The sequence below is a fragment of the Neovison vison genome, chromosome 12 (assembly GCF_020171115.1).
Source record: "Neovison vison isolate M4711 chromosome 12, ASM_NN_V1, whole genome shotgun sequence".
Classification (NCBI taxonomy): Eukaryota; Metazoa; Chordata; class Mammalia; order Carnivora; family Mustelidae; genus Neogale; species Neogale vison.
Genome location: NC_058102.1, coordinates 66,047,278 through 66,069,517, shown reverse-complemented (window position 1 = coordinate 66,069,517; position 22,240 = coordinate 66,047,278).

Genomic DNA, 22,240 nt, shown 5'->3' with positions numbered 1-22,240 from the left:
CAAACATATAACACCCCCATGCAGGGACAATCTTACAATTTTCAATTATTTTGGCTAAGGGCAGGTGTCCCAGACTCAGCTTCCCTCTCCTTTCTTTGCTTTTTTGAAAACTGATAACCTCTCAATTTCCAGCTTTCAGGAAATTCTCACTGCCTACTAGCCCAGATAAAGTCTCTGCCACTATGCATTGGCAGTTCTCCTTCAGCTGCTCCAGCCATTGCTCCAGGCCTCTGGAACGTTGACTTTGTTCCACACTTGTCTGGCTTCCACCTCAGCTCATGGCCATAAGTATCTAGGCCCTGTTCCCTAGAAAATCCAGGCTTGTCTTTGCTACCTTTTTTTAAGTGATTACTGACTTTAGTGATGCTCCTTCAAAGTGGTACATTTCCTTGTGTGTTATTTAAACTTGGATTGTTAACTCATCGTCACTGTTTTTTCTCTTCCTATGGAAGTCCTATATGCCCTAGGTTGTGAAACTATTCCCTTCAGTGTGGTTTTGAGTTTTATTCTTCAAAAGCCCCTCAAGATTTTAACTTCTTCTGAGTAATTTTCTAATCTGGATTGCTGATGACTAGAGGTAACTTTTTTTTTCCTGTGCACATTTCCAGGTGGATAACAAGCATTCTGCAGTTTCCTGTTCCTGGGTCTGTAGGTGGAATTGTTCTAGTCTTCTTTCCCATCAATGTGTGAGTCTGAAAGGCTTCCAGCTCTATGCAGAAGCTTGGTTTCAAATTCCTCCTTGTGAGGACTGAAGACCATATTATCTTCTGTCCCATTTCTCATATCTGGGACTTGTGTTCTTTTATAATGCTGTGTTATCAGTAAAATAAGAGAGTGATACATGAGGATATCCATGAGAAGGGAATTGTGGGCAGAGGAGCAAATAGCAAAGGCCTTGGGCTAGAGGCCTGCTCATCTAGTTGGTGGAAGAGGATGGATAGTGTGATAGGACAAAACAAACACAGTTTGTATACTCTTGGACAAATAAATCAACCTCTCCTGCCTGTAGTGTCCTCTTCTATAAACAGGAGATAACTTACTTCATCCGGCAGATAAAGGGGACTACACGTAGAAAACCTCTGACACATGGTACATGTCTGGCCAAAGATGATGGCTTTCTTTTAATGCCCTTCACTGTGGGTCCAGTCTTCACTCAAGTCATCTTAGGACACTAACTAACCATATGCTCAGTTTGCCTTTATAAACCCTTTTGGTTTGAAGGCAGCGGCTGCTCTGAAGTGTTCTCTGTCCAAACCATGTGGTTTTGTGACCCTTTTGTTCATGATCCTGTTACGCTAACCACAATCCACAAAGGAGGCTGCAACAAGCTACCTTCTTCACTCTGGTGGTTTTATTTTTTTTTGTTTTTTGTTTTTTGTTTTTTTTAAGCTAAGTGGGTTGTGTGGGTGTATGATATATGAGTCAAAGGTTCCAACCAGAATATAAATAAAATCCAGCCTTTGGTCAAAAGAAGCCAGTGTCAATTGGTGTAAACCAGACCATTCGATGGACCATAAACCCTTGTAAACTATTGAAATCCATTCTCCATTGACGTTTCCAACTATATTAGGATAATATTTTCTATTTGATTTCTATGTTACTAACTTTTTCTAAATAGTCAGATCTCACTTTATGCATAAAGTTTTACATACATATATATAGCTATATGCATATGTGTGTGAATACATGTGGGATGTGTTTGTGTGTGCACGCGTGTGTGTGAATAAATATACTAGTCTATGAATATTTATTTGCCTCGGCTTTTTATAGATCCTGTTACTGCACTAGTTTTCAACTCCAGCTCCACAAATTCCTTCAGAGCTATATGGAAGAAGATGTGGGGAGTGAAAATGTGTGTGGACATGGGCCATGTGCCATCACCGTTTTAATTGGAACTTCAGCTCTTATCTATTTACATAGTTTGTAAGATTTCATTTGAATAAACAGTCCTGCTAATTTTAAAAAAACACAAAAATGTCTTAGGATACCGGAACAAAGCCAAAGCGAGGTAAGAGTGTAGATATAATTAAACAAATTATGTATGTCTTAGTATCAGATGGTGAGTAGAAGAGAGTATTAGACCTTCCTGAATTCCTTATCACTGACAAGGGAGTTTCCCCTTCTTTCTAAGTTATTGTGTTAGATACACTTTAGGTATATATGGATGAAGCATTTACGTGAAAGAAGGAAAATCTAAACCATTGTGCAATTACTGTGAGAAAAATAGTTATACATTAAATATAGAAATACGTTATAGAAAAATATTATAACATGAATGAAGTCAATTTGGTCTTCCCATTTAATATTATTTCTGATTTACCAGTTGCATTAACAGGGAAATGGCTTTGCATTTGAAAGTATCCATCATGGGGCACCTGGGTGGCTCAGTGGGTTAAGCCTCTGCCTTCAGCTCAGGTCATGATCTCAGGGTGCTGGGATCGAGCCCCACATCAGGCTCTCTGCTCAGGAAGGAGCCTGCCTCCTCGTCTCTGTCTGCCTCTCTGCCTACTTGTGATCTCTGTCTGTCAAATAAATAAATAAAATCTTTTTTAAAAAAAGTATCCATCATCCCATAAAGTTATAACTCAGTTTCAAAGTTTCAGAGTCAACATTATATCACAAATGTATATGAACTAAATGAACAAGATTTTATTAGCAATAGAATTGTTGTTAAAATTCTGAGTAGGGTTACATTTCCATACTGAAATTTAGCCACGTTTTTCTTTTTAAAACTATTAGAATATCACTTTTTAAAATGAAGTTGGAAAAAGTCATTTGATGAGAAATAAGCATTTACTTTTCTAATCCACAACATTCCAGCCTGACTACCTTCCATTCTGTTGGCCTCTTCAGAGCATCCTTATTTAAAACAAAGAACTGGTCCATTTGATCTGGGTCCCTTCCAGCTCAAAAATGCTATGGTCCTATGAAATGTTTCCTTGTGGAGTTTTCCACAGCCCCCATAATGTTTGTGTTGGAACACAACAAGGGACTGGAGAGTTTCCAGCTCTTTTTACTGATTTGTTTTTGCATTTCCTTCCACCTTGATTCTGAAAGTGGAGGGAAGCGGGGGCAGAGCAGTGTGCATGAGTTTGAATCATTTTCTTCCTAAAAAACAAAAAATCCTAGTCTTAAAAATGCTTTTCAGAAAGAATAAATTCTCATTAGGAGTTTCCTGTTCTCTTACACTCAGTGTTACCTACCTTAGGTGCCAATTTTTCAAAGCCAGGGAAGGAATGAACTGCAGGAGATATCTGAGGCTCTCTGGTGGGCCCAGCCTGTGAGTACTGAGAATGAAGAGTGTGCTTAGACCCATTTCTGGGAATATGGCCCACTGGTGAATTGGATTATGCAGCTTCCTTATCTACCCTGCTCACATTCCTTCCGAAAGGGATACTTAAAATTTTGGTTGTGTCTGGGATCCTGCATAGACTCCCCGAATGTCTAAAACCCAGAGAACTGTGTATCATATCTGCTTTCAATACTCCTCCATTGGTGTCCTCTACTAATATTTCATGTGCTTTATCATATCAACCAAGGACTTTTGTTGCCATTTTAAAGTCTTTCTCTCCATCATTTTGAATGATGTCATCATTCTGGAGGGATTGATCCCTGAACTCATCTTATGATCTTGCCTCTTTATTTATTTGTGCCACCCATGCCCCATCCTAGTCAGACTAGAATTCCAGAGAGGGCAGAAACCTTACCTATGTAGTTCAACCCCAGAAACTAGCATAGCGATTGAACATTGTAGATACACAATCACTATGTGTTGTGTTAATCAATAATTCAATGGATATGGTCTATCCATCAACTGAGTCATTCATTCAAAAAATATGCAAATGAAATTCCTGGTTAGTGCTAGAAAAACAAAGTATAGCAGTCTGGGATACATTGGGATATGTTTCTATAATAAAGGTAATGTAAAAATAATAAGAAACCTTTATCAAATATATACTACGTGCCAGTCATTGTTCCAAGTGAGTAATACATCTTGTTTAATCCTTGAAACAGCATTATGAAATAAGTAATACTACCTGCATGTTACCAACGCATGAGCTGAGACAAATGGAGGCTAAATAACTTCTCTACTTTTGGGAAGCAAGTGCAACGGCCAAAATTTGAACCTACGTACCCTGAATTAAGAATCTGTGAAATGCCAGTTTTTACTGGGTTAGAGTTGCTTCTGTGTCTATATTTCTTTCTAGACCATTAGTTTCAGAAGTGAGGATACCTTATGAAGCTCGGTTAAACAAGTGAGGTTGTCCTTAAAGCTTTCACAATCTCTGTGTGGGTGAGACATTCTCTGTGTGGGAAAGGTAGAGGGCAGACGGGCACACACACAAAAAAATCACGATTGATGTAATTGGACTGTGAACAGAGCATTCTCAAAGTTCAAAGGAGCTTGTGATTCTCTCTTCCCTTAAGAGGTGAGGAGCCAAGCAAGCCTTTACAAAAACATGTCTATTTAGCTGGGTTTTGATGCCTCATAAGCCTCTATTTCTCTCCCCACTGGGGTGACTTAAATGTAAGAGTATGAATGAGAAATGGAGAAATAGTCATAATCAGGGTAGTTGGAGCATGGGCAGCTTGGGATATTTTTATAAGCTGTGGGACGGCAAAGTAGGTTAAAGTTTTACATGCCCTGTTAGAAAGTTTCAATATCATTTTGTGGTGGTAGTAGTGAGGAGTCTGACCGAATTCTGACTCCACCACTTCCTAGATATGATACTTTAGGTATCAGGTTCCTCATCATAAAACAAGGTTGACGATGGTGTCCAGCACACAATGTTGTTGTGATATTTAAATTAGTGTATATATCTAATATATATATAATTTATGCATGTGTGTATATAGATAGATATGCACATGTCTTATTTAATCCTTGAAAAACCATTATGAAATATGTGTATGTATATATATTCATATATATGTATGTATATATATACTAGAACAGTGCTTGACAGATAGTAAGCACTATGTAAGCTACCTATGATTATGATGTAACTTTCAGATACTTCTTAAAATGAAATCTTACACAGACTCCATATGGAGAGAACAAATTCAAAGAATAAGAAAAGAAACAAGAGGTTCTTTGTTAAAGAAGCACCATGCCCTTGTATTTTTCCCTCAATTTATTGAGTTGTCCCAGGGGTGTTTCCTGGGAATTCTTCAGGAGACGGGTTTGAAGTCCTCTGTGGTAAACATTAGAAAGATGGCCTAATTGATAGGGAAGGAAAGGCTTTCTTCAGCTTACATGTCACTCTTGAAATTCGACTCCAAGATTTGGTATTGACTGAAGCTGTGGCCAGCAATGTTTAATAGCCATCTCTAACATGTCTAAATAAAACTCTTGATTTCCTTCCCTTTGCCCCCACAATCAGCAAAATCCATTTCTCTCCACCATCTCCACGTTGTCAATGTCCCTACCTTTCAAATGGTTGTGAAGCCAAAACCTTGATTCCTTCCCCTCTCTTGCCTCATATTTAGTCTGACCTGCTTAAAAACTTTCAACCCATGCTGTGTATCACAAAATTCAAACCGATCAGTATGAGCATCAGAACTGTAAATGATTCGGTCTGATCTTTGTCTTATTCTCTAGCATTGTTTTGCATCCCTCTCTGGTTGCTTTTCCTTCCTAGAACATGCCAACCTGCTTCCTTTATTGGGGCTTCTCTACTTCGTATCACGACCCATCTATTTCAGTAAGGTTTCTATTATCTGTAATGATGCATATAATATCTGGATGTCTGGAGCTCCATCACTGACCCGACATTCTAAGAACTATCCTGTCTTACATATTCATAACTGTTCTTTCAACGGGCTCTTATGGCTTATAGATTTCCCAGTCACTTCACTTTGCTGCCTTAAGAGTTTTTGGTCTAAGAGAAAGGAAAGGCCAGAGCATGGAGAGGTTTTGTGATCTACTAAAGAACTTGAACTTGATCCTGGAGACTATCAGGTTAAAGTAAGAGTGCCTTGGTTAGATTTACATTTTAGATAGATTTCTCTTGTCACTCAAATGGAGGCTAGTTTTTCTCCATTTTACAGATGAGAAGTTTTATGTTCAAAAGTTCAATAAATAGGGCCCCCTGGGTGGCTCAGTCAGTTAAGCATCTTTCTTTGACTCTGATCATGATCCCAGGATCCTGGGATTGAGCCCCACGTCAAGCAGGCTGTCCCCCTGCCCCTTCCTGCCTTTACCCTGCTCTTGTGCTCTCTCGCTTGCTCTCTCTCTTAAATAAATAAATAAAATCTTAAAAAAGAGAATTTCAATAAATATATAGCTTTTAAGGGGAAGAAGTCAGACTTGAATCCAAATTTTCTAACTTCAACTTCACTATGATTTCCTTAGTAAGTCAAAGGAATGGTATTTCTTCGGCTAAATGTCTGTTTATTCTTTCCTTTAAAATCATTTGTTAAAATGCTTACAATACACTTTTCTATATCCTGGGAATAAAGAAATAAAGAAGATCCAGTCCCTTCAGAGTTCATGATCCTTTTATGTTTTAGCTTTAATTTGATGCCTCATAAGCCTCTATTTCTCTCTCCACTGAGGAGATGTCTTCCTTTCCCCATTCTTTCCTGGTGGAACAGAACACAAAGGCACAGTTTCCTTGTGTAGCATGTATATGGAAATTGCCCACGTTTCAGTCTGTGAGGAGCCTGACCATTCTTGTGGCAGATAAATTGGGTTGGAAGACAAATAGGAATTTGACCAGCAACTACACTTGACGTTGTTCCTACATCATGAATGAGTGTTCTAAGGATTCTAGTTACACAGACCATCAGAAAGTTTCCAAGGGAAGAGAAACTGAACCAAAGAGGATATGAACCTCACCCAAAAGGAGCATTTTGTCTGGAACACTAAATGGCTCCTTTAATATTAAAATAGAGGAAAAGAAAACATTTATGCATTCTCAAAGGTTTAAGCTTTTTTTTTTCACTGTGCCATCTCTGAAAATATTGCATTAACCCAAGGGTCAAAATAACATTTTTTGGTTTGAGGACTATTTTGATTATAGGAAAGATGATCTTATACAGTGAACAGTGTGGGCTCATATAGCAGATGCATAATAAATTCAATGATGGAAACTCATGATTAATAGTGCTAAACACTTAAATAAGACTTTCAGCTTCCTCAAACCACATTCTTTTTAACCTTGTAAGAACCCTGTGGCTAAATAGAGAGCAGGTAGCCATGTGACAACTGAAGAAAACTAAAGCACAGACATCTCAGTAAATTTTTTTTTAAGATTTTATTTATTTATTTGACACAGAGAAAGAGAGATCACAAGTAGACAGAGAGGCAGGCGGAGAGAGAGGGGGGAAGCGGACTCCCTGCTGAGCAGAGAGCCCGATGCGGGGCTCGATCCCAGGACCCTGAGATCATGACCTGAGCCGAAGGCAGAGGCTCAACCCATTGAGCCACCCAGGCGCCCCTCAGTAAATTGTTTTAAGTATTGATAGCTATACTGGAATTAAAAGCCAAGTCTGTGAACTTCCAGACTGTATTTTTTCTATTAAATTATATTCATGGGGTAGAGTCAACAAAAGCACAAGCTCAGAACATGGGCAGATCTAGGTACAGTCCTTTTTGCATACCGATTTATTTGTACCTTTAATATTCAATATCCTAGTAAAAAAATAAATTATAGAAAATTTTTTAAAAAATTAAAACCCTGGTGATTTTCTATAATCTGTATCTAAGTTCAGTCTTATTAGCTTTTGATTTGTGTTAAATATTGCTTTTTTCTTTATCTGGGATAGAGAGTCAGGAATTTGGGGTCAGAGATTTTAGAATGATATTAATTCAACATTTTTAGATACGAATGGAGGGACCACTCACATGTATCTTTGAGCTACGCTGCAATGATAGAGAAGTCCTAGAGAAGAGAGTCTTGAGTTCATGTCCTGACTCATTTTTCCTCTGTGAACTTGGTCAAGTGACTTAATAGTTCCACACTTAAGTTTCCACATATATAAAAATTTTAAGTCTCTGCTGTGTGAGATTGCAAGGATTAACCAATAGAATATATGGAAGATGCTTGGGTAAGTGCCTATCATATACTTGATTCTCAATAAATGGCAGTTAATATTGTAAATATTGTATTTATATTAAAGTAGCTATTACCCTCACATGTGACATAGCCACATAACTCTAGTAACTGGAAGTTTTCTTTTAATTTTAATTATTTTTGTCATATTTAATTATTTCCCAAGTAAAACCACACAATGGCAGCTAGTCCTCAGATAGTCCGTCTTCTATTCACCTGTCCATATAACTACCCCTGCCTTATAGACTTTAGACAATTGACAATAGTAAAGTCAGTCGACTTTGTTTTAGGAAGTAATCTTCCTTTTTAAAACAAATTCAATTTCCTTGGACATTTTCGCTTTACTCTGTTATGAGAATAAATCATGCCAAGGCCATACTGGGAAAATATTTATGCATGCTGAGTTTTTCTTGATTCAGTTCATTCAGTAAACAACAACTGAGCACCTGATGGTCCCTTCCCTAAAGAAATTAATAGTCCAACCGGGAGCAAAGCATATCAATAAACAATTCTAACATGTATTTCCCTCTTAAAACTGACTTTGTGATAAAGCCTTGCATGCAAGTGGTTTGTGAATATGAACCAGGAAGTAGGGTGAAGGACAGAGGGACTGAACAGGGGAGGAGAAAAAAAAAATGAAGCATGTATTAGAAAGTTGGCCATTGCTTCACGCACATCTTGCTTGATTTTGGGGATGGTCCAAAAAATTTTATGAAATAATGTCTCAGACCTATCTGCTCAGAAATCTAAAGGGAGATGCATTTTTGTCCATTAGCTCCTATATTACATTTGTCAAGAGTATCCCCAGCAACCTGAGTGTCCTGCAGTTTTTAATTGTACGCTGTGGGTGTAGAGCAAATATCCACGGATATTCCATACTCTTGTGTCGGAGGAACCATGGAGCCAAATGCAGGAAGTACATATCATGAAGTCCAAAATGAGTCACTGTCAAATTTCAACTCCATGGAGCTTGCCAAAATCTATGCAAATCTGCTTGCCACTACAATGGCTGTTGTACAATGTGAGGCTTAGAATGTATGAAACTGTGCACGAGGGTTGTCTGATACAATCCACCTCTTGCATCCCTCCAATCTGCTCAAGCTCTTCATTTAATCCAGTGTGTCACAAGGTCTGCCAGCCACAAGAGCTGCAAAGACTTAATACAAGGGAATTAGGTGGGAAAAAACTGAAGTCCTAGTTATTGCAACTGGCCCCAAGGCAATTCGCTATCTCCCTCCTCCACTATTTGTTTTATATTTTTCTTGCCTTTGTCATCTCCCCCAGCTTATGTATATTTCCTGGAGAAGTGATCTAGATTAGCATCCTTGAGACATCTAAACCCTTGTCTTTCTCTTGTTAGTAAGTGAATGCTATCATCGCTCATTCATTTCTAATGCTGGGCAGAGAAAGAGCACAAGGGTCACCTGATGAGTGAGTTCCAGACATCCTCTTCTCTGTCTACATTTTGTAGAAACAGCTAACCTTAACTCTCTCTAGAAATCAAGCTCACCACTGCCATCTTTTTAGTCATTTTGTTCTTTGCCTGCTGGTCTGATGGCATGTAGAACCAATGGAATTCTCATTCTGTCTTCTGGTAAAAGCCTCTATCCCTTGGGAACTAGGGCTTTTGATCAAGCAGGTTTTAAAGGTAATACAAGTTCCACAAGTGGTATCCAAAAGTGAGAAGGACCAATCTTCTCCCGTTTCTTGGTTATTTGACCTGTCTAGTCAACCTACTGAAGATATAGCCCCCCATACACTTACTGTTGATTCAACACACATACTATATCCTAGAAGACAGCACTCCAACCCAATACCCAACACCTGGTAGCACCAAGCTGGCACCAAAGTTGAACTTTGAATTGGACATTCCACAATTCTGATATGCCGTTTGGTTCAGGATGATGAGCTATATGGCTAGATAAGTAGTCCATTGCCATATACTAAGTATTGTACCTCTCTTACCATAAAAGAGGCCACTGTGTCTAAAACATGTGTGGGAGAGCATCTCGATGGATAACTTATTCTATAAGCTCTCATATGGTGGTGCTGGCCAAGCCACTATGAATAGAGAAGAAAAACCCAAATGCAGAATAGATCATTTTGTTGAGGATGAATCACTGCCATTTTTTAGGGTAGAAGGGATCTGATATAATTAACTCATTTCAAATAGAAAGTTGATTGTACCATATTAAAAGCCTAGTATTGGCCTCTTTGCTGGCAGATTGGAAATGCAACCATGGCAATAGCTAAATCCATCTTGATTAGTGGGATCCCATGCTTCAGAACCATGCATAACCTCCATCACTGCCACCGTAACTACGTTTATGGGTCCTCTGTGCAAAAGATGGGATGTCTGAGGATAGATACTGGCTGACATGCACTGTTAGTCTACCTGACATTTAATTGTTTTCTCAGTGGTAGATGCTCTCTATGGGTATTAATGTTAATATAAATTTCTCAGACTTTGTGCCCATTCACCAAAAAAAAAAATTAAAATAAAAAAATATATACCTTCATGCTGCTTTCCCAGATTCCATGGCCTTGTATCTTGCTCCTTCTAATCTACTTTCCACTGGCCAGCATTCTTCTTCCATCTTTACCATGAGCTGCTTCTATAACCACACAAAGGAAATGCCAAGTGCACCTCTCAAAGATTTACCCACATGATGGATGTCCCCACCACTGTCTTAGGACATTACTGAGTGGGCTTCAGTTATACAACATTCAAATTGCAACTGGAACATTTCCATAAAACTAACCCCTAATTTCTCTCTCTTTCATTAATTGGCATTAGGAAGCCTTCCATGAGGCATACTGTGAGTTGAGGATGAAACATTTATTCCATAGATGTGGGTGTATGGGAATCTGGGATACCAATTCAAGGAACTTATTTGTGCATTCTGGACCTGCCTAGGTCCAATCTTAGATATGCACAATGCATGTTTCTATGCCCATCTGATTTTGTTACTTCATGGGTATCCAGCGCATGATAAGCATATTGGTGCCCCATGACCTGACATTCACTATTTCCATGGGTCTGGTATGACACAAGAACCTGCTTTTCAAATGATGGGAATTCCCTACCAGAGAAAAGATAGCCTTCCTTCTCATGCCTAAGGGTATAAACTCCGGGTTTCTTACCAGAACTTGCTAAAGACCCCACACTGTAACCCACCATGGGATACTGTATTAGTTATCTACTTGCCCCATATTGCTACATCACTAAGTACTCCAAAATTTCGTGGCTGCAATTATTTTATCTTCCAACTACCATTTATTTTAAATCAAATGTCCCTACCTCCCAGTAAGTCCATAGCATACCCATATTGCTGGAACCGATATAGTCTTAGTGCCTTCTCCCTCACCCATTCTCATTTACATGGAATGGGAATTGAAAGGTAAAGACACAGGGCTCTCTCATCCACTATGGAGTAAATCATGTAGTAAGACATTTGTTACAATGTGGCTAAATTTAGCCAGGCCTGGTGGGTAGCTCCACACTTCCTTGTGGATATGATATGTGCTCCTCCTTTAATCCACCACAACGGATTGGCTGTTGATCCCTACTGTGAGGTTTTCATCTCTTCAAAAATGGCTATTAATTATAGTTCCTGTATTAACCCAAATATATTTTTCTCTCAGCGTGCTCAGCTATATCCAGAGCCAGGGATCCATACATGGATAACTAATTCTAAGTAAGAGTCTTAACAATGGCTCCCCAGGGAACTGCTTATACCCATCAATGAAGTAGTTCATTTGCTTAACTGTATATTCTCTAGTTTCTATATTCCCTTGTTCTACAGCATTCCCATATTTATCCTGCCTTTGATAATTACTGGTTAAACAAGAGTAGCTTCATCTCTAAAATTTTATCTGCTTAAATTCCCTTGACTGGAGCTTCATTTGCTGGCCAAGCACGAAAAAAGTTAATCTAGGTAATCTCTCATCTGGCAGCAATGCAGTGACTAACCAAATTCACACTTGGCCATCAATCTACACATCCTTCTTAGTTCATTTTTTCTATTTCTCTAGGCTCCACATGTATTATCTCTAAGTCCCATTAAGTTTTCCCCAACACAAAGCACAGTTTCTCCCTTTCAAACCAAGGATGACTTAGTAACCATTTCAGGCACAAAAAGCTCATTTTCATTTCTTCTCATCTGTATCAGTCTGCTCATGGTGCTAGAACAAAACAGCACGCTGAGCAGCTTAAACAACAGAAGTTTATTTCTCACAGTTTAGAAGACCGGAAATTCCCAGAGCAGGTGCAGCAGAGCTAGGGTCCACTGAAAGCATGCTCTCCTGGCTTGTAGGTGGCCACCTTCTTCCTGTGTGTTTACCTAGCCTTTCCTCAGTGTGTGCACATGGAGAGAGAGAGTGTGTGTGAGCAAGCTGTGGTCTCTCCGCGTCTTATAAGGAAACTAATCCCAAACTGAGGGCCCTACTCTCAAGACCTCCTTGAAACCTAATTACCCCCTAAAAGTCTCACCTCCAAATACAATGACATTAGGAGTCAAGGTTTCAATATATGAATTTTGAGGGACACAAGCATTCAATCCATGACATCATCTTCATTCTTTTTCCCCCAAAACAGTCTTAGCTACTTCTCCATATAAAGTGAGTCAGGAATCTTTTTAGGCATTCTGCTTCTGACACCAACAGCACTAATTTATGTTCATGGCACCTTTTTCAGTGAATTATTTATGTAAACATGTTCTAGCCATGTCACCAGCCTCAAACACTGAAACTCCCAGGTTCTACTGAAACCAGCTGCAAAGTCATAATTGGTAAATCCAATTACTATTACTAAACGATGTTAACGAGTAATTGCATTCCATCCCCAAACAACTTACAGATTCATGGTTATAAAATATAATTCATCTCAGTTAGCAAACTCTGAAGCTTTAGTCAAGGGACACAGTACCATTCTCCAGGCAACTCTGGGAATAACTATGCAGTCTGGCTGAGATTACCCCAAGCTATATACTAGGAGCCGACCAACTTCCTCTGTAAGGGACAAGATAGTGAATATTTTAGGATGTGTGGGCCATATGTTCTCTGCTGCAACTACTAAACGCAGCTGTCGTAGCATAAAAACAGCCATAAACAATGCATAAATGAGTGTGCATGGCTGTGTTTCAATAAAACTTTATGTACCAAACTAGGCAATGGATCAGATTTAGCCCACAGTTGACAGTCAGCCAAGCCCTGCCTTACACCATCTCCTCCTCTGATTTTAACACAGGCAAGTATCTTAGGAACTGTAATGTTCTCTCTGGCCAGCAGTTATGGCCATCCTAGAGATCCCCAATGCACTTACCACTGACAATGCCATCTTTACTGTTCCTGACTGGTGAGGGAGCCAGCTCTATCATCCAATTCTGATCATTGGCTTTTAAGGACCAAGTCTGTGCCAATTGTCTTAATTTGGGCTTCTTCAAAGCATTGGCTGAGACAGGGACTAGGATGAGGATAGTTTTTTGGGATACAAACCTAAAACATAGCAGTGAGGTAGGAGGATGAGACAAGGAAGGAGGATCATTACCAAAGTCTCTGCAGTGGGCAATGAGGGCATCAAGAGAAGCTTGCAAGGTATTTCCTAGAATTGTCCCTCACTGGTATGAAGAATAGTTGGGTGTGGTCCTTATATACTAGCTCTCCGCCCACCTGTATTGACAAATACTAACTACCCTGAATTTCTGGACTGAGCCTGTGCCCAAGCCAAGCAGGATCTTACAGGCCCCTTCAGAGTGGGAGAAAGCCCTGGAAGAGAAAGCGAAGGGACATGTGGTGTACTTGGAAATCGGATGCTGTCAGTTCAAGGGGACTTGAAGGTTGTGCTGAACTTCCACCACAATGAGGCCTGAAATCAGAGGCAGGCCAGGGCCAGTGACCCAGGATGCCAGCTATATAAAGTAGTGATATGGCCCATAAAGGAGAATTCACTTGTAGTACTAAGCAAAAACCATCTAAGGACACAGAAGCTTCAGAGGACTGAAGTCCTGGGTAAAGAAGAAGGGTAGCATCGCCCATGGAAGGGATGGGAAAGCCACTTCCCCCGGGGCAGCAGCCAAAGCTCAGACCAACTGTCTAAACTGGCTTTCACCTCCCAGAGCACAGTTAGGCCCAGTGGTCTGACCCAAGGTCTTAAGCCACTTTTTTTTTTTTTTAAAGATTCTCTTTATTTATCAGAGACGGAAAGAGAGAGAGCAAGCACAAGCAAGGGGAGCAGCAGGCAGAGGGAGAAGCAGGCTCCCAACTGATCAGGGAGTCCAATGCGGGGCTCGATCCCAGGACCCTGGGCTCATGACCTGAGCCAAAGGCAGATGCTTAACCAACTGAGCCACCCCAGCTTCCCATGCTACTTCAAAACAGACCAGATTCAGGGCAGTTTCTACCTCAGGGTTCACAATGAGGAGTGCCTATTTTCTTCTCAACTGCATGAAGCCAGAGATGCTCAGACCTGTCCTACTGCCCAGAGGGGCTGCTTGCCTTTCCCAAATGAGGCAGCCCTGAGAGTCAACACCTTACAGCCTCTCTCCTGGAACCAATAAGAACCCACTTTGACATACAAACCCAAGATAAGGCCAAAAATAAACAAACCCCAAACTCATTAAGAATAATATATTTAGTATAACTTTACATTTAAAACTGAAAAAAAAAACCTGTAACAAATCTAAATGTCAAAATTTAAATGAATTGGCACACGCATTGTTGTGTCATCGGTCATGTTTTAAAATCTTACACACTATCCAACTCATATTTTTTAAAAACAAGGATATTAAAGATGCTCAGTATAAACTCAAGTGTGAAAAGGGAGAGTATGAAAGTGTATATACGAGTATAGTGACTTCCTTTTCAGTGAAGAAGGTGGTGTAGACTCTTTTTATGATAGGCTTCTTACTGAGGGCCTTCCAAGAACACCATGATGAAGATTGTTCACAGGAACGATCACCTAAAGAAGGTGGAGCCAAGGGACCTTACTGGTGGCTTCCTGGACTCATATGTCTCTGAGATTGAAGAACTGAAACATTTTGTCCTGGCCACTGACCACAAACCAGAGGGAGGTAAAGAAGGCACAAAGCCACAGATGACTCAGAACAAGGCACTTCAGAAATGTCCACTAAGCTTATCAAACTTTTTGTGGCACAGAATGGATGATCGTACAGGAGCGTGATGACTTGTTGTCCTAAATAATGCTGAGAAAACTGGGACACTTTCGTAAATATAGTAACAGAAGTTATAAAAATCTTTCATAGCATAGGAATGCAGCTAGCAGTGACTAATGTCTTGTGGTTCTTTCTAGGATAATAAAATGTAATGTCTATGGAGTTTGGCCTGAAAATGATTTCAGCTATTTCAAGACACAGTCTTGGACAATTTGTTGACACCCTGGCAAAAGAAGGATCATTCTCAAATCAGTAAAGCGGTCTTCAGAAGGTAAGGAATCTCGATTTCTTGAAATAAAGACAGCGTCATAGATCTGAAGGGAATCTAAGCCTGAACAAGGAGAAAGGGAAGACAAAATCTGTAGGCTAGGATTTTGGAAAAATGACTGGATGGAAATTTTGTAATCAAAAGATTCTCATTTGTTGGGGAGAAGGGGGCTGGGCAGGATTCAGTTTCATTTTGAATTCTTGGAGTGATCTAAACTGTCTCCCTCTTAATTTGACTTTTTCCAGCATCCTCCTTGGGGTTTCACGCAGTCTCAGGAGTACTGATAGTACCAGAGGGGCAAACAGCAGGCCTCAGGCCTCTTATTTGAAATTCTCCTTTAGTTAGATCTGGCATCCCTTTAATTCAAGAAAAATTTGAGGCTTTGGTAGAATGTTTAACAATTATATTATTCCTGGCCTAGAATCATGAAATTTCTAGGTTCTGTGGGTGAAAAGAAAAAAAAAAAAAAAAACCTGCATCTGAGACAATAAAAAGAAATCTATTTTTTAAAATACAAAGTCTGTCTCTTGAAACCATTGAAGTATCAGGATAGACATGTTCTAAGTGAAGGAAAATTGAAATGACCATGTATTTGTATTACATTTTTTTAAAAACTAATATTAAATTAAAATATTAATGTTTTGTTCATGTTCATAATGATTGAAAAGAACACCTCAATTTTTGTATGAGCAACATCTTTAGACAGCAGGACGTGGGAGTGATATGTCCTTGAGCTGTCCTTAGAACCACTGAACCACCAGTAGTTCTCTGGTCAATGGCTAGCTCTCATCTTTCGACAGAGTGGCTATTTCATTCAGTGTGATTCTGTTTTGAGCTAATTTTCAGGGAAGGACAGGCAACATTATGAGTCTTCTCACTCGGAGCAAATGAGCTACAAGGGGAAAAAAGTGACATGTTATTAATATTATATAGAAACACTATAGTCTTATGAAGTCATCTACTTTCTTGGTTAAGAATGAAGAATCCAGTTTAACCACAAGCCATCACCAAATGGAAGAACTGCTACAATGGAACCAAAAAGCACCAGTCATAACAAGTTATCAAATTCACAATTTAGTTCCCTGAGAACTAAAGAAATGAGTGGCTGTCATATTTTACTGCCAAATGCTCAGAATTTTTGTTTATGCTCTATTCCAGAGAATACGGTCCTTCATTTATTATTTTCAGTGATATCTCTAAAATGTAACAGCAGCAACGACTCAAACATAAAATGTCAGAAGTAAGATGTTCATCACATATCACTGGGTGATGGTGCTTCAGGGGATTTGGGAAATTTTCCGACTGTTCAGGTCAGTGATTCCTCAAGGCACAGCATTACTCCATGTGTTCATTTATTCTGCATTTATCCACAAGGAGAGTGAAAAAGAGTAAAAATGAAACACATTAAAAAAAAAAGTGGCTATAATGTGAGAGTTGTCCTGGGGGGTACTGCAGAGATGACTAGCTGTCAGTCTCTGAGAAAAAGAATTTTAGGATTTAATATGGCTGGAACCCTGTATCTACCATGCACCATACAAGCTAGCACATGGTTAGTGCCACAAAGAGAAACTCCAAATGATTTGTGCTAAGAGGGATGAACAAAGAAGGGAGTAATTTTCAATGGCAATGACCGATGAGCAAAATTTCAGTGAGTGCACTGTGGCGGGGGGCACACTCTGGGCAACGTTGTAGAAGCGGGAAAGTGCACAGTACCTGGTAAGACTAGCCAAGAACGTCACATGGGTTTCTATAGGGAAGTAATAGGAGATAAGATGGAATGTGTATCAGTTGGTATTTACCCTTTTGGAAAAAAAGAAAAAGAAAAGCAAAACCAAAAAAGCAAAGAATCGAATTCAACTATTGCCTACTGGATGAATAGATAATATGTGAAATATGATGATGAGTTACGTAAAAACTTTAGCTCTGGACCAAACTGTCGAGGGGATGAAATTCGTCTTTGGTTACCACATTCTTCCACCTTCAGGCCCAAATGCTTTCCTTAATCCTCTTAAAGATCTACCTGCAGCTCTGAATTTCATAGGTAATTGCAAAACGCTGGTTATCTTCCACTCTTACCTCAGAGATGCTCTGTATATGTTAACTAGAATAAAAGGGCTATTAAGGATGAAACAGGAAATTCGAGCATAAATTAGTGGACGAAGAAGAATTTGGGAAGATATTCATTAATCGTCCCAGATTCTTAAAACCAATTAGTACACGTAAGGTTGAAATCTGCTCTATCACCTGGGATCTTAACCTTTCAGGTTAATTCATTTTTTCATTTTTCTCCCACAGCTATGTAAATCCTCCTGGGAGGAAATTTCAGACTGTGCAGAAGATGAACAATCCATTTAAGGAAGAAATTCTTAAATACGTGGTAGGGGATACTGGAGTATTTACTGCTGTTTGGTTAGCTCATATCCATTATGAACTAACTTTGTCCCTTCCACAGAAGCTAACGCTCATAAACTGATTTATCTACTGATAACTGATTTATCTACTTTATAACTGATTTATAGCTACAGATGACTGTGTCACATCCTTCTGGCCAAAGAGACTGAAGTGGAAGTCTGCTGGAAAACAAGTGGGAAACTTGGGCCTCATTGATAAAGGGGACAAGGATAGCCAGCAAGGCCTCTTCAAGACTAAAGCATGAACCCAATGCCTAGAGCAGCGGCAGTAGTCTTTTTAAAAATGAAGATAAAGTCAAGAGAGCTTTGAATTGCTGAACCAACACCAGTTGCCACATATGTCTTGTTATGTGAGAAAAATATACTCTTTTTATTTTTTTTTAAGATTTTATTTATTTATTTATTTGACAGACAGAGATCACAAGTAGGCAGAGAGAAAGGCAGAGAGAAAGGAGGAAGCAGGCTTCCTGCCTGGCAGAAAGCCTGATGCAGGGCTCGATCCCAGGACCCTGGGATCATGATCTGAGCCAAAGGCAGAGGCTTTAACCCGCTGAGCCACACAGGCACCCCAAAAACATACTCTTTTTATTCGAACCATTGCTAGCTGGATTTTTTGTTACTCAGAGCCAGAAGTACTCCTAACAATGAAAGGCCAACAGCAGAATCCACTGTGAACCTTTTACTGAGAACTTGTCTTTAAATATATTTATCTCAGGGTTGGGATCAGAAGGCATTAGAAATGAGGCATATTACACAAAAGCATGAACATACAATTCCAACTCATACAGCCCCTCACTTAATCGTTCTATCTATAGATTAAATTTTGGCACAGAGAGGAGTATCCCAGTTTTTACCAAAATCTTTAATAATCAAAGGTTCCCATTCTAAGTTGTCCAGACCAGCTCAGAAATATCCTACTGTATTATGAAGCACATTTATAAACATCATTCATAAACATAATTGGGAGAGAAACAAATAATTATTGAATACCTCCTAGGTACAGATATTTTGCTATTAGTTTTACTTATATTATCCCATAGGTTTCATAGAGCATTGTGAGATAAGTCTTTATCTTCACCATGCTCTCCTGCTCCTCTCCTGATGAAGATTCTGAGAGCCAAGGGGTTAAATGATTTGTCCTTATTTCTCTGGTCAGAAGCAGAATTCAGATGTGCTTATACTCTTTCCCTTACCATAATGTCTCCTCCATAATTTTAAGATTTTATTTATTTGTATTTATTTGAGAGAGAGAGAGAGAGAGAAAGCAAGCAGAGGGAGGAGCAGAGGGAGAGAATCTTAAGCAGACACCATGCTGAGCACAGAGCCCACAGAGCACATAGAACATGGGGTTCTATGTCAGGACCTTGAGACTGTGACCAGAGCCGAAACCAAGAGTTGGAGGCTTAACTGACTGAGCACCCCACTCCTCCAGTCACCCCACTCCTCCATAATTTTAAATCTTGATGCTTTGTTTATAGCCTTTGAGTTATAAAATATTAGAAAATATAAAAATTTGCAAATCACAAGATCTTTTAAAAAGAAAATGAAAACAGAATACTAGATAAACTCAGCTTCCAAACTAACTCTTTTTGCTCCAAGTTTATTTCTTTCTTTTTTTTTTTTGAGGTTTTTTTTTAATTAACATATAATGTATTATTTGCCCCAGGGGTACAGGTCTGTGAATCATCAGGCTTACACATTTCACAGCATTCACCATACCACATACCCTCCCCAGTGTCCATAACCCAACCACCCTATCCTTACTCCCCCACTCCCCAGCAACCCTCAGTTTGTTTTGTGAGCTTAAGAGTCTTATGGTTTGTCTCCCTCCCGATCCCATCTTGTTTCATTTCTTCCTTCCCTACCCCTCACAACCCTCGACCCTACCTCTCAAATTCCTCATATCAGAGAGAGCATATAATAATTGTCTTTTTCTGATTGACTTATTTCACTCAGCATAATATCCTCTAGATCCAATCACGTCATTGCAAATGACAAGATTTCGTTTCTTTCGATGGCTGCATAATATTTCATTGTGTATATATATCACATCTTCTTTATCCATTCATCTGTTGATGGACATCTAGGTTCTTTCCATAGTTTGGCCATTGTGGACATTGCTGCTATAAACATTCGGGTACACGTGCCCCTTCGGATCACTACCTTTGTATCTTTAGGGTAAATCCCCAGTAGTGCAATTGCTGGGTCATAGGGTGGCTCTATTTTCAAAATTTTGAGGAACTTCCATGCTGTTTTCCAGAGTGGCTGCACCAGCTTGCATTCCCACCAACAGTGTAGGAGGGTTCCCTTTTCTCCACATCCTCGCCAGCATCTGTCATTTCCTGACTTGTTAATTTTAGCCATTCTGACTGGTGTGAGGTGGTATCTCACTGTGGTTTAGATTTGTATTTCCCTGATGCCAAGTGATGTTGTTCCTCCAAGTTTCTTAAAATCAATATTCTAGTAGCTTTATGTTTCAATACAATTGATAATGCCATTCACTTTCTGATATTTCAGGTCACAAATGGCTCATTAATCAATTCAATAAAAATTGGGGGAACATGATATGGCAATCTGTCTTTGACTGTAAAATTTGTGACCCATAGAGCTCATTTTAGAGCTTAATTCTGAAAGGGAGAAACTGAGCTCCAGAGAGTTTCAGTGACTAGTTATAGGGCCCAGAGATATTTCGTAATATAACTAATTTATAACAAGTTTCTTGACATCTAGATTAATACTATTTTTATTTTGTCATAATTCTGGATCTTCTACTTGTCTGTGTACTTTTGGCAAGCTACTTAACCTCTTAAACTTCCTTTTTCCCCTTCTCTCAAAGTGGATAATAGTAATAATATTTTTTGTGGTATATATTGTGAGAGCTCTTCCTTTTCTCTCTCCAAAATAAACCTTTGATTTCAATTTCTTCCACATAGATTTAGTAACAGCCCCACTCTCAGGAATGTAACCTTAACAATCTAAATCAAGCTTAGAGAACTATCCCATTTATATATGTATATGTGTGTGCATAGGTATATATAGCACATATATGTACAATATTATACATAATGGTAGGATTAATTTTCTCCCTAAGATCAGGATTCCAATCTCATCACTACTCATTGCGTATTATAATGTGATTCCAAGCTTGTAATAAGAGAAGGAAAAGAAGGCAGGCATATAGATTAGAAAAGAAGAGGCAAAGCTGATGCTATTTTCAGATTAATGTCATTGGGTATATAGAAAATCCTGAGGAACCTATGAAACTACATATAGAACTAATAACTAAATTTAAAAGGTCATAGGATACAAGATTAAAATATAAAAAATTCAATTTCATTTTTAGATACCAAGAGAAATGATTGGAGATTAAATTAATATTCCATTTACAATAGTATCAAGTAACATAAAGCATTTAGGAATAAATTAAACAAAAGATATGTAGAATGTTGTCACTGAAAAGAACACGATATCGCTGAGAAAATACAAAGAAGACCCAAATAGATGGAGATACATACCATGTTCATAGATTAGAATACTCATTATTATAAGGATAAAAATTCTCATCAAATTATCTATAAATTCAATAACAAAATCAAAGAAACACATCAACAATAATACAATAATAGTAGGGGACTTTAACACTCCCCTCACTGAAATGGACAGATCATCCAAGCAAAAGATCAACAAGGAAATAAAGGCCTTAAACGACACACTGGACCAGATGGACATCACAGATATATTCAGAACATTTCATCCCAAAGCAACAGAATACACATTCTTCTCTAGTGCACATGGAACATTCTCCAGAATAGATCACATCCTCGGTCCTAAATCAGGACTCAACCAGTATCAAAAGATTGGGATCATTTCCTGCATATTTTCAGACCACAATGCTCTGAAGCTAGAACTCAACCACAAGAGGAAGTTTGGAAAGAACCCAAATACATGGCGACTAAACAGCATCCTTCTAAAGAATGAATGGGTCAACCGGGAAATTAAAGAAGAATTGAAAAAAATCATGGAAACAAATGATAATGAAAACACAAAGGTTCAAAATCTGTGGGACACAACAAAGGCAGTCCTGAGAGGAAAATATATAGCAGTACAAGCCTTTCTCAAGAAACAAGAAAGGTCTCAGGTACACAACCTAACCCTACACCTAAAGGAGCTAGAGAAAGAACAAGAAAGAAACCCTAAGCCCAGCAGGAGAAGAGAAATCATAAAGATCAGAGCAGAAATCAATGAAATAGAAACCAAAAAAACAATAGAACAAATCAACGAAACTAGGAGCTGGTTCTTTGAAAGAATTAATAAAACTGATAAACCCCTGGC